Source organism: Rissa tridactyla, chromosome 6, assembly GCF_028500815.1.
Source record: "Rissa tridactyla isolate bRisTri1 chromosome 6, bRisTri1.patW.cur.20221130, whole genome shotgun sequence".
NCBI lineage: Eukaryota > Metazoa > Chordata > Aves > Charadriiformes > Laridae > Rissa > Rissa tridactyla.
The window spans coordinates 34,406,916-34,420,999 of NC_071471.1; the positions used below are offsets into that span (position 1 = coordinate 34,406,916).

A 14,084-nucleotide genomic window follows, 5' to 3' on the forward strand; every position below is an offset into this window, starting at 1 on the left:
GGGCTACCTTTGGAATTAATGTAGGATATGATCTCCTCAATACCCGTCCTTATGGAAAGACAGGCAAGGTGGCCTCACCAGAGCCTGGTATCACTTGCTTTGTGAAGGGACAAAGCCCCAAACACACACCATCATGACGCAGCAAATAACATAAAAGCAGTACAAGACAAAGTTCCGAAAGAGTTTGAAGAGGGAGCTAAGTCTGAAGGCTGCAACCATGAGAAGTCTGTGTTGCAGGTCCGGCCATCACTGCTAACTCCTGCAGATGGAGAGGCAGCAAAGTTGCCAAGGGCAACGTTCTCACACATACAACCCATGAGAAGAGCATGGGGAAAGGGTTATCAATCATAACATCAAATCTGCTGCCTTGTTCAAGCAACACTCTGCATTGCCAAGAAAGATGAAAGGCTAGCACTCCTATCTTCCAATATATACAATTTCAGAAATACCATGTTTAAAGTCATCTGGGATGCAAGAAAAATGGTATGCTCTTATCTCAGCTTCAGCTTGATTTGGACAACTTTCAGTACAGACAGGCCTGTATGTGCTTAAGAACGCGTAATAACAGAATACCAGTGTTTTCTGAGCTCTATCCACGTAAGGATTAAAAATTTGTTGAACAGATCAATGAAGGCAAACTGTGGTTGCAAAATCAGGCGTTGCAGTGACCACAAAGAATTCAGAAGCGATGGGTCTTACACAGCCAGTATGATTTTATAAACAGTCACATTAACGAAACACTTATTCTGAATTAGTCACTGGTCCTTAAGTGTCAGAAGCATAGAACAAGCTGGGAAGCCTCTAAATCTTATCTGCCCAGAACAGCAATGGCGGGCATAACAACTTGCCCCTATCTCCAAAAAGAAGATCTAGTAATGGCAAGATGGAGAAAAACACAGTACAAGATTGTTCAGTAGGGTCACATTGCCATAACTCATCAACCTGGTGAGCTGAATCAAAGCCAGACTTGTCACTCTCCTAATGGCGCTCTAAGTCTTGGTGCTGAAGGCTCTTCCAGTGACTGAAGTTTTAAGCATTACTCTTATGTGTTGACATTTACAGTAGCAAAACCTATGCCAGCACTGTTGAGTGTCGCATTACAAATGATAGATCTGTTCACATCTCAAGGAACCAGCACCATCACGAAGGCTGGGATCTCGCGGTCCTCTCCTCATCTCAACGTCATACAAGACTGCCACTTTCCTCTAGCATTTCTGCCGTGCCCATGTGCAGAAGCTCCTTGCAAAGTTCTCTGCATCCTCAGCTGCCCTGCTCCTAAGTTAAAACTACCATTAAATTGAAGCCATGATAGGTGTCAACCAGTGATTCTGGTTACGTCGAAGACTTGTGGAAGACTTGAAAGAAGCTTAGGCTAAACGAAGAACCAGGAGTGCAGGCTGTTTGTTTGTGGCTATGGGTAGTCACAGCAAACTGTGGACCTTTCTATCTATCAGAAACGCGTATGAAAAGATGGAGGGTCTTCAAAGAGAAGTGATAATAAGAAAAAACCCTCTTTTTTCACAATTTTCTGTATCAGATGCTAGCACATCTCGATTAGAAATCACGATGACTCATATTCAAAGGTCCGCTTCTAATCCCTAAAATACTATCAACACACACAGTTGGTTGCAAAGATGCTTTAAGGCATAGCTGGCAAACTCCCTGATAGGCATTCTCTCTTCATAAAATGTAGCAGATTTTTCACTATTTTAACTTTCTCTCCCTTTCCACACCTCCACACTGATACATAACAGCAGCCATCATTTAAATTACACATTGATGGTGAATTTATATATTATCCATTATATTATATTAAACAGAGAAAAAGCGGACTCTGCTATCGTAACTACAAAGACTGTTTTTCCTTCCGTGTTGATTTACATTCAAATAATCAACATGTGAGTCTGCAATGAGGCAAGAAGCTGTGAAGTTCTTACACAGAAGCTCTCCTTGGGACTGAAAGGTCGGTGTTTGTATTATTTATTCTTATAATGGAAATACTTTACTCTTAAGTTAGGGTGGACTTTCTCACTATCCATGGAAATAATCATTGAAGATTTCAACTATGAAAAGTCAGACTACATTCACAGAGTCACAAAATGGTTTGGGTTGGAAGGGACCTTAACGGGGATCATCTAGTTCCAACACCCTTGCCATGGGCAGGGTCACCTTCCACTAGACCAGGTTGCTCAAGGTCTCATCCAACCTGGCCTTGAATTAAATGTTTTTACATTCAGAAGAATTAATGTTGTTAAAGTGCAGACAGAAATATATACAGAGAATAAACTCAGTAATGTAATGGCATCATACTCAAAGGAGGAATGCCCATTTATTCAAGCAGCAAGCCCAGATTTGGCTGCCAACTCTTCTTGGAGAAGTCAAAACTACAAAATCCACTAAGGTGGACTCTACCTTCCATGTAGGAATCTCTCTTACTGGCACCTATTTTCTGCCAATTTTAAATGCTCTTAAAAACATACTTTCCTTAATACTTCTCTGCCTTGCTTCTCTTCTTGTAAACCCCAATAACTACTTCCCCAGGGGATGTTTTATAATCGACATTATGGCAAAGACAATAATAAAATGTCTGTAAAACTACACAACACAAGGAGGAGGAAAAATCCAGATTATCAGAGAAGTCTTACATTAGTTCAGATTCCAAACAAAACATGAACAATCCTGGTGAAATGCTACTGAAAGCATGAGGCTTCCAGTTTGACTACTCCAATTAGACCTGCGGTCGCTTAAGTGAGAATATGTGTAAACTGGATTAGCGCTAAATAATGATCCTATTTATGTGCAAAAGCATGTGTTTGTAGCATAACTATTGGTGTACATGAATGAGTGTGAAAGGCATAAATAAGATATGTAGCCATTTAGCAAGCTCATGATATCACATATAAGAATATAAACTGTTTAAGAAGAGATGTCTAATAAACTTTAACTGCTGGTGCTGCTGGCTGGCTCCCACTGTGATGCTATTTGATCAACAGTGTAATCAATGTTTTGTTCCTTATGGCATTGTTTTAGTAGAGAAAATGTAGAAGATCACTGTGAAAATAAGGTAAATTTGCGGCCAGAGAAGTCAAGCTTCATGGTTAGTTGGAGATACAGATGCAAGTGCATCCATCAGCAGTAAGATGACAGCACCGCAGGAACACAGCATTTTTAATGTGCAAGAACCACTGTTGTGAGTGAACCAACGGTAGTAATGCAGCTACTGCTGTAAAATTAATATTCTTTACTTTTTAAGAATAAAGCCATTATTGTCATAACAAAGGACAGTCTTGCCCTTAAGCTCCCTAGAACACAGCGGTCTGGCTCCTAATGTAATAGATGGACAGCACAAAGGGAGGTCTCGACCTTCAGCTCCGCTCACGTAAGGAAGCTTAAGTACAGCAAGGTTTGCCGTAAAGAATACTGAAATCTTGTGGTGATGGGCACTGTGTTAGAAACAGAACAAAAATAACCCTAGACAGTTACCTGGTGTTCCTATTCCGTACTTCGCTAAGCATTCCTTATCTCAAAAGAGCATGAATGTACTTGAGAGCACCTAGTAGCATAGGACATGGTGGCAAAACTCATTCCCAGACCAGCCAAATTGCCAGAAACTAGAAAACAAAAAGACATAGCCTTTTTAAGAAACAAGTTAATTCAATTATGTATGCTAATTTTTTTCGCAGTAGTATGGAAACTTTTTTTTACAAAGCCAGACAACTTCACTAGATAGGAGGTTTCACAAATGAGCCGCGTGTTGTTTAAAATACATTTCCTCATTTTGCACTGGTTTTTAGCTTATAGAAATGCAAAGTCTGCTCCCTTCTCTGTTAATTAATGCGAATTCTTTGGTTTATGACATACTTTTGCCAGCAACATCACTCTTGCATCAAAATCCTACCAGAATATTTATCAGTAAGCATGTTTATCATTAGATAAAATTTAATAACATGGATTTCTAAATCAGTTTCTCTAATTTCAGTATGTTACCCCTGTAATAATATGCGAGAGCTAAAAATTAACATATATAGATATTTTCTTAGGTAATGTATAACCACACAGCTGTGATGCAAAAAAGCAAGCAAGGTATTAAGGGAATGGGAAACAATACAGAAATACCATAATGCTGCTGTGCAAGTGACTTTTATGCCTTCCCACGGCTATACTATTTATAAAAAAGGGAAAGATCATAATCAGGGAAGGAATCTCTTATGGAGGTAGCCTACCTGACTACATACAGGAGGAGGGTGAAAGAAGTCACCAAGTTAAACTGGGATTAGACTTGGAAGCACCGTTAAGGTTAGCATCACCTGGCTATATATTAAGAACTTGGACAGGCTACAAGTACTCAGAGTAAGGTAGGATATGGCCCATGGTCACTGGGATGGCAAAGGCCACCTGGGCTGCTGCAGAGCATGGCAGCTGAAAGGCAAGAACTAGGTTCAGGAAAGCAAGACCATATTTATTAGTGAATCCACAAGGTGCTCCTGGGTTAGGGGTTAAGCTGATGAAGAAATGCTTTGAGGATTTCATGTGGAAGGGGTTGCAAGACTAGATTTACAACTACTGGTGGCAAGAGGTGTGCCCTTGGTATAAAAATTAAGATGGACAGCTCTGAAGGTAATACAATTAAAGATAGATAGATCGATCATTTTTCGGCTACTGGAATATTTTATAATTTCATTATGAAAACAGTTTTAAAATAATTAGTGGAAAATGCTACACAAAAACTGGGAAGTTGCATTCATGTTCAAAAGAAGGGCAGTTGTATTTGCTGGGAAAAACACAATTTTGTCTGTCTTTACTCAAGCTTCTGGTCCTCAGTGTCCAGTGCTAAATTCTTTCTCTTCATGTAGCAGAACAGCAGGCAATTTTGACACACTAAGCTTCTGCTCCTGAGTTCACAGTTTTCTATTTCACTATCAGCACAATTAAATCAACTCTAACTGCTAGTGTGTGTTTTCTTTCTACAGAAAAACTGTATCAGTTGTTGCTTTGACATGAATATTCTCCAGAGTTTAGCTGTTGGTTTATTAAAATGAACAATCCCCCAAACTATTTCGATGCTTGACTTTTCTCAGCAAAAGCACTCGCCCCGTTCATTGGAGGGGCCAGTCTCACAAGGAGACTGTCTTTGTTCCTGTTACTCCACCAATGAAACGTCCTTTGTTAAGAAACAACGTCCTCGGCTGAAAATAGTGGCCTGCCAGGCCAATGGTGTACGTGCCCGGCAACCCAGGCATTACATTGATAACGAAACAGAAAATACGTATCTTCAGGATGATTCTGTAAAAAGCCTGAAGTTAGTGCTATTCTGTGGCTGGAGCTTTTTCTGGGATGACTCTTTTTACTTTTACCTGCCTTTTATCACTTCATACAGACTCACACATGCAATATCCTTCTACGTCCCCTCCCTCTCCTTTCTCCTTTATTTATCTTCAAAACAGGTTAAAGGATTCAGCTAGGATAGAGCTTCCCCAAATTAATGCTTGTTACAGTACCAGCGAGGAAAAAAACACTGTTCGAAAACCAAATTCTGCAAATGAAAGTCTTTGCTCTTTACTGGAGCCCTGACATTGCTGTTGCAAATGCCCAGGAGGCTGGCTGGCTCCCGTTCCCTTCCAGCAAACCTCATTGCAAAGCGGCTCCATCAGTTCCAAATTGTTCAGAATGCAGAAGCATGTTTGTTTCCTGCTTTGAACAATCAAGAACATATTATGCATTCCCTGCATTATATATATTGGCTACTTATAAGTAGTTTTTTATTTATTTATTTAAAGGTTCCATCTGTAGGTACTGGCTACATTTCAAAATCTCCCCCTTCAATCATGTTCTAATAGATATCTGTTCTCCCAGAACATCTGTCCTTTAGGGTCCTATTACACATAAGCTAACAGTGACACAATTTTTCATCTTATTATACGTGTACAGTTTTCTGTTTGTTAAAATCCCCAGAATCAACTCATAATATTAGAGCTTCCTTTCATAGCAAAAATTAAAACATCAGTTTCAAGTCTTCATGACTTTTACAGTCCTGGCAAAAACGTTAACACTACACTGACAGACCTCAGGATAGGGAAATATTTTCCACTGCTCCATATTTGTTATAAAAACCAAGCATATGAAAATGTGTTAGTTCAGATGACTAGGGGTGTCACATTCATAACCTCCTTTTAGTCTCTCTTTTTTATTCTTCCATCTAACTCTTCTACTAGAGTAAGAGATCTCCACAAGATTACTTATATAATTAAGGTGCTTTAAAATGACAGAATATACTTCGAAACTTCCAGGATCTATACTGTATATGGCTCCAAATATTTTAGATCCTAACATATCTAACATTGCTGTGTTGTGAACATAAATTCAGCCTGCTGCATCAAAGTGTCACGATCTGCCTTTCTGTTAGAAGGATTTGCCCATCTAGGCACATCCAGAGAGCAACATGAAGGTATCAGCAGGCTGTGGATAGGCAATACTAATTTATCTCTAGCTTCCACTCCTAGCTCTATCAGTAAAAATACGGCAGCATGGGTTTCTACAAGTACAAGCCTAAAGATTTGTTGCCCAGTGCTGAATATCTTTACTATAACTTTATTAGTAGTATATTGTATCTTCACTATTATTACGGTTTGCTACAGGAAATGACAGCAAGTGCAGGTACATTCCAAGCAGGTCTTACCCTCCACGTGTTTTTAATTGCTGTGTTTTAACAGTAGCTCCAAAGAGCCACTGTAATCTATACAGAGCTGATGGATTATGCACAAAAGTGTATGTATTATTGTTTACGTTGGCTTTGTTAAGGTAGCACCAGATTTACTGCTGGCATTACAGTTCAGCTGCTGCACTGCCATCCCACGTGTGCCTGGGGGCTCCAAAGCCAGTTGTGCGCTTCCTGAGCTGGCAGGACTGGAAGTGCAGATGCAAGAGATTTATCCTCTGAGGGAAGACAGTTCTTCAACTACTTTCAGATAAATGCTAAGCGCCTAAGCATTGAATCCAGCTAATGAATTCAGTGTGTGCACCAGAACACAGGCTTGGAAAGGACCACCTGGGTCACCAATCCCCACTAACTGCAAGCAATCACATAATAAATGTTAAGAGCAAAGTGTCCTGCAGGATATCATAGTCTGCCCTCTCCATTTACTGCATGCCATAAAGTAATGTTCTTCTAAACAACACACCTCGATCAAATTATGATCTGTAGGAGATGAGCGGAAGAGTCTCAAAAATGACAGTATATGACAGGAAAAGTGGAGGAGGTAAGGGGAGGGGACGACTGAGCACTCTGAGATGGCTGAATACGTAACACAAAAACATCCGTGAGACTCGCCAAGACCAGTCCAACTATGTTGGAGGAAGGGAAACATCGCAGAAATCAGTAAGCATCGAGGCAAAAACATCCTCCTGGTCTGCTGAGGTGACTTGTGAAGTCCCAAGGTCGAGGAATAATCACATACAGTATTACTGTGCAACAGTAAATACAACTGACAGATAACTCAAGTCTGTTTCCTTCAATGCTTGGGGACACCCACAAATTGGGCACCCAGCTCCCAGTATCGCAAGCCATTACCGAGAACTGCAGGTGCACTTCCACTCAGTCATCTCATCCCTCCCATAAACTTCATCGTGAAAACCCAGTGGGTTTGTGTCCCAGCTGTGTTTGGAAAGCCCTTCTAGAATGTCACTCATCTCTCTGGTTAACATGTCTTTTTCTAATTTTCAGTCTAAACATACTCAAGACACACTTAAGTCTACTTGATTTTCTATCCATATTATCATGTTCTATTCCCTCAATCATATTTGAACCCTCAATGTGTTTTTAAAAAGAAAACATCTCTATTGCTACAAAAGTGAGCAAATCCAATCAGTCCTGCAGCAGGGACATACAGAGGCACACCATACAATTACTCATCCTTCTCTACAACTCTCCAAGTTTAAGTAGATCTTCGTCTGATGACAAGTAATCAAAACACATATGATAGTTTCAATGAGCGTTGTACAACTGGGCAAACACTTCCCCATTCCTGCTTGCTAGGCACAGCCTGAAATCCCTTTCAGCAGTTTGGGTTTTTTTAGTGGCTCCAACACCAGTGGCTTCTCGGTCTCATCATTTTAAGCTCCACAACAACCTATGAACTGCCCTTCGCAGTAGGGTCCATCAAGCTCAGCAGTCCCCCCCCGACAGCAGCAGCCCCCAAGGGAAGAGCAGAGCCATCCTATGGGAGAATTTCCCACCTGACCCCCAAACACTTGCAGTTCACTCACTTCCTGAACAAAAAACAAAATTTTTATGTTTTTCAGGCGCTGGTGTGCTTTCCTTCCATAACTCTGTCCTGTTGCTGTCTGCATCGATGTGAAAGGCTAGCACTCACGTCCTGCCATAACTCTGACTCCACAATAACCACCACCCGCTAGGGAGCCCCCTCCCCTCACCACCCTCTGAATTCACTCCCTGCCTCTGCCTCTGGCAAGGAGAATGACCAGCAGGTCCCTGCTCACTCCTGGGCAGTTGTTCAGGCCTCCATCTCCTTCCCATGTGAAGGAATACTACACTATTTAATCATTCCTTGGAAGAAATCTGTGCCACACTTTCCACCCTCCAAACTGCCCTAGCTCCTACTATACCTTTTTGAGATGGCGAAACCAAACCGCACACTATTTAAGATGCAAGAGACACGCTTACAGAGTAACAATGGGACATTTTCAGAACATTTTTGATCCCTTTCCCATTATAATACTTGCTTTTATAACCACTACTGACACTGAAGTAATTTCCAAAACTCAAGTTAACATTCTCAGAGAAGCACCTTTTATATTTCACAGCTCTAGCTATGCCCAACATTTTGGTCATTGAGCGGCAATGGTCACCTCAGCATTCGTCACCTCATGGGTGGGATTTCTGTCGTCTTCACTTTGTACCACCTCCAGTGAATTTCCCCTGCCATCGCCTTGCCCAGGCCCTTTGTTTTGCATGATCCTTCTGCAGTTTTTCCCCAGTCAGCACTCATCTTCAGTGCTCTGAATAAAAGCATCACCAGCACACTCTGCTGTCTTTTCTAGTTCATTTATCAGTGGAGTATCACAGGTTTAAGCACAGACTCTTTTGAGACCTTACTGCTGCCATCCTCTCACTCAGAAAACTGATCAGTTAGTCCTACCTGCTGTTTATCTTTTAACCAATTTTTTGTTGATCTGTAGAGCATTCTTTTTATCAGATGAAGTGCAGATTCTTAAGTGTACAGTGACAAAGTACCGCTTTCTCATCCTTTTGGTTTGAATGACTAATCCTCAGAGGGTTAGCTAGAGTACAGCATACCCATATTTCACTGGGGAGGCCCCATTTTTGGGTTCATTTGCTCCTTTTTACCACCATGACATGATTTTAGTGTGACTCTGGGGCTGCTGCTCTGGAGGTAGGATTGTCCTAAGACGCCCCGTCTTTTTCTTGTCAGTTTTAGGGTTAATTTAGCTAGAGGAAGGATTGTCGAGAGACGACCCTGAACGTAGTGTGTCGGTGAACCTTCCAGTGTTCCTGAATTCCTGCAAGAAGCTGACCTTGAGGACACTGAGCTCTCCTCCTAGCCAGTATACGCCTGCCAGTGCCATGTAAGGCAGACACTCAATAGATTTTGACACACACTTTAGTAAGCTGGACCGCCTCACCATGTGCTGGCTCTGACTGTAATTCTCCTGTGAGGCAGGATGAGCACTGATCACATTTGTATCAGGTTGATCTGAGACGCAGCTAAGTGTTTTGTGAGCACTGATCGCATTTGTAGCAGGTTGAGCCGAGATGCAGTTAAGTGTTTTGCTGCCCTCCACCCTCCCATCTCCAAAACTGTCCAGTTTATCCGCCAGCTACCTCCTGGGCCTCACCTTCCTTCATGACAGTTATTGCTCTGCCTCCAGCTTTCTGTCTGTGGCTGAGCTTGTGCTACACCTACACCCATCCTAGATGAGGTTTCCTACCTCAAAGTAACCTGACCGCTCACTTAGTGCCTGAGATCTGCGCTGGCTTGTTACCAGGTTTCTGGTTTGTTTTGGAGGGGATTTTTGTAGAGGAGGAGGCAGATGGGCTGGTTATATGAAGATCAGTTCCTCAGCTCCTACATAAGTAGTCTGGCAACTTCCTACTCCTAATGCAACGTTAGGGTTCACACCTGCCGCTACTTTGAACTTTACAGAATAAGGTTGTGAACTCGGTATTTAAAATCTAAGATTTTATTCTATTAAAATTTATAGAATTTGAATACCTAGGCTCTAAACTGTTTAGAGTAAATTGCAACTCTTTGGTAAGCATGTGTTCATGAAAATTATGTAGATTATGAAAGCTTTAGCCGTGTGCTACAACCAAACACATTTTTTAAAAAAAGTTGAACATCCATATGCTGAAACTCTTGTTTATAGCAACCCACCCTGCTATTAGTCCCTAACAGAATGGCAGCGTGCTTTTTATTATTATTAAATTTTGGCCTGTCTTTATTATACTCATCCACTAAGTCAACAGAATTCTTCCATATAATACTTCTGTCCTTCACAGCAGAACAGGAGTTTAAAAAACTGTATCAAAGACCTTGTGCCAAGGTTACTAAAGGAATGTTGCAGAGACCTGTCCCTTATGAATACCTCTAATACTCCCCCTGCAACCCAGTAACTCACCTCTCGGTACATCCTGTCACAGCCCCCTCTTTTCCCAGCCCCTTATCTGCCTAAGACAGCTTCGTATAATTCCTGTATTAATCTGCACCATCTCCACTTTAAATAATAATTTCCTTTGGGAACTGTATTGAATGAATGCTTCCTATAAATCTAGACAGCTTAAGCCCCCTGCATCACTGTAGCCTGAGATGTTCACTATCTCAGAAAAAAGAAACACTAAGTCTAACAAAATCACCTTCTGATCAGAATTCTGCATTTTACCCCACTTTTCACTTACGATGATGTTCTTGATTACTCTTTGTTCAAAACCTGTCCTAAGATATTACACAGTGTTGAAATAACCTAATTTGCATGTACTTTTCAGGATTTCTTTTCTGCTCTTTTTGTGTATATGTTAGTATCCATCAGCCAGACTGCATTATCCCCTTACTGAAATAAACATGAAGAGGTTTTGCTAGTAGACCTCTCGTGACCAGAGGTAAAATCAGAAAAGTAACGTTTTAAGTTTCTACAAAGGAGGTAACTAACAAAAACGAGAGCTTTCCTATCCTTTACTCAAATAAATCACGCAGACTCAACAACAAAAACTCCCAACAGAAAGGAGACTGGTCATTTAGTATTCCAGGATGATTTTACAGCTTCCTACTCCAATAGCAATATTAAACCAATAGCAGAAGATTTAGAAGTGGAAAGGAAATACTGCCACAATAAATGCTTTGGCAAGAATTAGTTCATGTCATTTCAAAACAACTGTTTAATATTGTTCGTTAGGTTTCTAATCTGTTAGCACTACTGTGCTGCCTTGTTCATATTCATGTAGGAATTAAAGTATTTTTTTTGCCTAAGTTTACAATGACATCGAAGTTCAGTGCAACTTATAAATGAAATATTGCCACCTTCTATCTTGCTACTCTTTGTTTGAAGTCCCAGCTAGAAATTTACAAGCGAAAACATGACTTGAAGAAAGATAACTCTGCTCATGATATGTGTATTTCCAACAAAACCAACTGCCTTTTCCCTGTGGTACAGCAGAGTTGCTGAGGCGATTGCCATCTTGTGATTCAAATCAACAATTAAATTCTTAGTGCCGTGGAGCATGCAGCAAGCATCATTCCAAAAGCCTCCTATGGATAGATTTTCTATCATTTCCCCACAACATCTTCTGAGTTAGTATTTCAAGGACACGACCTTCACTTGCAAGTGTATCATGTAAGCATTATTCCCAGCACATAACTCTATACAGATCTTAAAACATTTGTTACTGAACTTAGAAAACGAAAAGATAAGGAATATAAGGGAAGAATTATGGAGTTTTCAGGAAGTGCAGTGGACAAAGCAGTAAATGAAAAAACAACCCATCCAGAGGTGAACAGAGCTTCAGGGAATGCAAGTTATTAAGTGGATTATTGAAGACACTATTTCAGAAATCACTTTCACCAAAGGCGTGCCCATATTAAAAGGGAAATTATGTTACCTTAATTGCACTTCTCAGCCATAGCTGTTGAGATCGTATGCTGATCACCTGGAAAGTAGAGAATAGAAGATGAATAATATTGTTCATATTTTAATTACTGATTAATAAGAGCAACTAATATCAGATATTTATCCTGTATTAAAACAGAAGTTTTAGCCTTCTAAACAACTAGAGAAGAACAGAACATATAGCTTTTGATATCTGCTATTTTACACCTGACAAAGGCAGCTTCGAGTAAGAAAAATAACAAGAAAACAGTGCCTGAGGTTTTCATTAAAGTAATTTACATATTTTCATGAAGGTTGTCATCTCAGAAACCAAGCAAAAATTCCTAAAAACTTTAATCCTTATAAAATATCTACCCTAAAACATAGCAGGTACTCATCTGTAATTTGTTTAGTCTCAAATAGCTTCTCTGCCCTTCCCCAAGCTAAAACATTTAACAGTAAAATCTCTAAGTGGTGTTTTACAGCCCTTTGTTACATGCATGGAAGTACCTCCCTGGGATGAAGAACACAACTAGTGGGTGTAGGAGTATTTTGGGGGCCGTTTCTCATGCGTTTACCCAGGTGAGACTGTGCCACGGGGAAACTTGGAATGCCCATAAAAGTTGAGGGATTCAAGAAACATTTGGAGGTTTCACCTTTCTCACAGCTCCAAGGACCTCTACCAAGGAATGCTTTCTGGGGGACACAGGGCAGAGACCCCAGGGCTCCAAATGGTGTGAGACCTCAGATAGCAGGGGGCATTAGGAAGCCACTGGGGAAACTGGGTGGTCACGGGCTACGCTGCCATTTTTCCCCTCCATAGGTGCCCCTCTCGCTTCATCCTGGTAACATCTAGTGCCAAACTTTTGGCAGTTACCAGCATAGTGGTACCTACATCAATGAATACTGTTGTTTGGGTAGTTCACCGACTCATCAAGAAAGTGTGACTGCAAGTTACCCATATTCAAGAGAATTAAACCTAAACCCAGACTGCAGCTCAATGTTTCCAGACTTTAAGGTTCTATACAGTCTGAAAACGTCATGTGAAGTTAAAAAGACGTATTTTCAGACTGGACATGCAGAATGCACCTAACCCAAACCCATTTCAAACCGTTCCAGCATCGAAAGGCTTGCAATGCGCGAGGCACAAGTGCCTGCTGCAGCTTGGGCCAAACTCTGCTTGCTCCATACAGCAAAAATCTCAGGGATCAAACCAAGTTTGAAACTGCATTTGAGCAGGATTCTTTATTTTGGGGGAGAGATTGTAAGTTGTTATTGGTTGGCTTTGAAAACGAATTGTACAGTTGTTGGGCTCATTTCACCTGTTTTTTTTGGAAAAATCCAGGTCTTTACTAAGAGAGCATCTGTCAGTATTATCTTCAGACAATTTCACATGAAGCAAAGACATTTTGCAGGTTGCTGCTTTCTCTATTACTTTAGTATTCGTAAGTTATCTACATGATAGGACTCAATTGTCCAGAATATGCAAAGAGCTATGACTTGACCACTAAAAAGAACAAAACTTATTATCAGGGCTGTTAATTGATGGCACAGAAGCAATTTGTTACATTGAAGTTAGCCAGCTTACCATGTTCTTAAAGCAGAAAGCGGATATATTTAGGTACACATGGCTTGGTTTGCAACAGCTGAAACTGTTGGTTTGTTCTGAAGTGGAATAAATACACGGTAGGTTGGGTAGTTAGATTTATAAAATAACTCACAGCTTTTAAGGCCGATGGAAATTTGTGGAAATAAATGGATGTTGTGCTGACTTCAAATGAAATTATCATGTAAGGGGAAACAACATGGTATTTTATTAGCCTTCAAAATAACTGTTTAAGTGAAAATTGGTAAGCTTCATAAACAGGACACCATATATGTGTGGCGATATGTAACTTTTCCCCAGAACAGGTCTACTCGGACAAATAATTTCTTTCTACTATATATACATATACACACACACAAAA

The 14,084-nt window shown here is 40.6% G+C and overlaps 1 protein-coding gene across 8 annotated transcripts in view; it reads right to left on the reverse strand.

Moving 5' to 3' along the window:
* PCDH15 (protocadherin related 15) overlaps positions 1 to 14,084 on the reverse strand; it is an 827,643-nt gene that overhangs the window by 479,106 nt on the left and 334,453 nt on the right. For 6 of the 8 annotated variants that reach the window (XM_054204839.1, XM_054204838.1, XM_054204854.1 and 3 more), the window contains one exon: positions 12,131 to 12,178. The gene's annotated coding sequence lies outside the window, so the exon portion shown is untranslated. Of the gene's footprint in view, positions 1 to 3,483; positions 3,560 to 12,130; positions 12,179 to 14,084 lie in introns of those variants that run through there. The other 2 variants (XM_054204844.1, XM_054204843.1) reach the window with 2 other exon arrangements.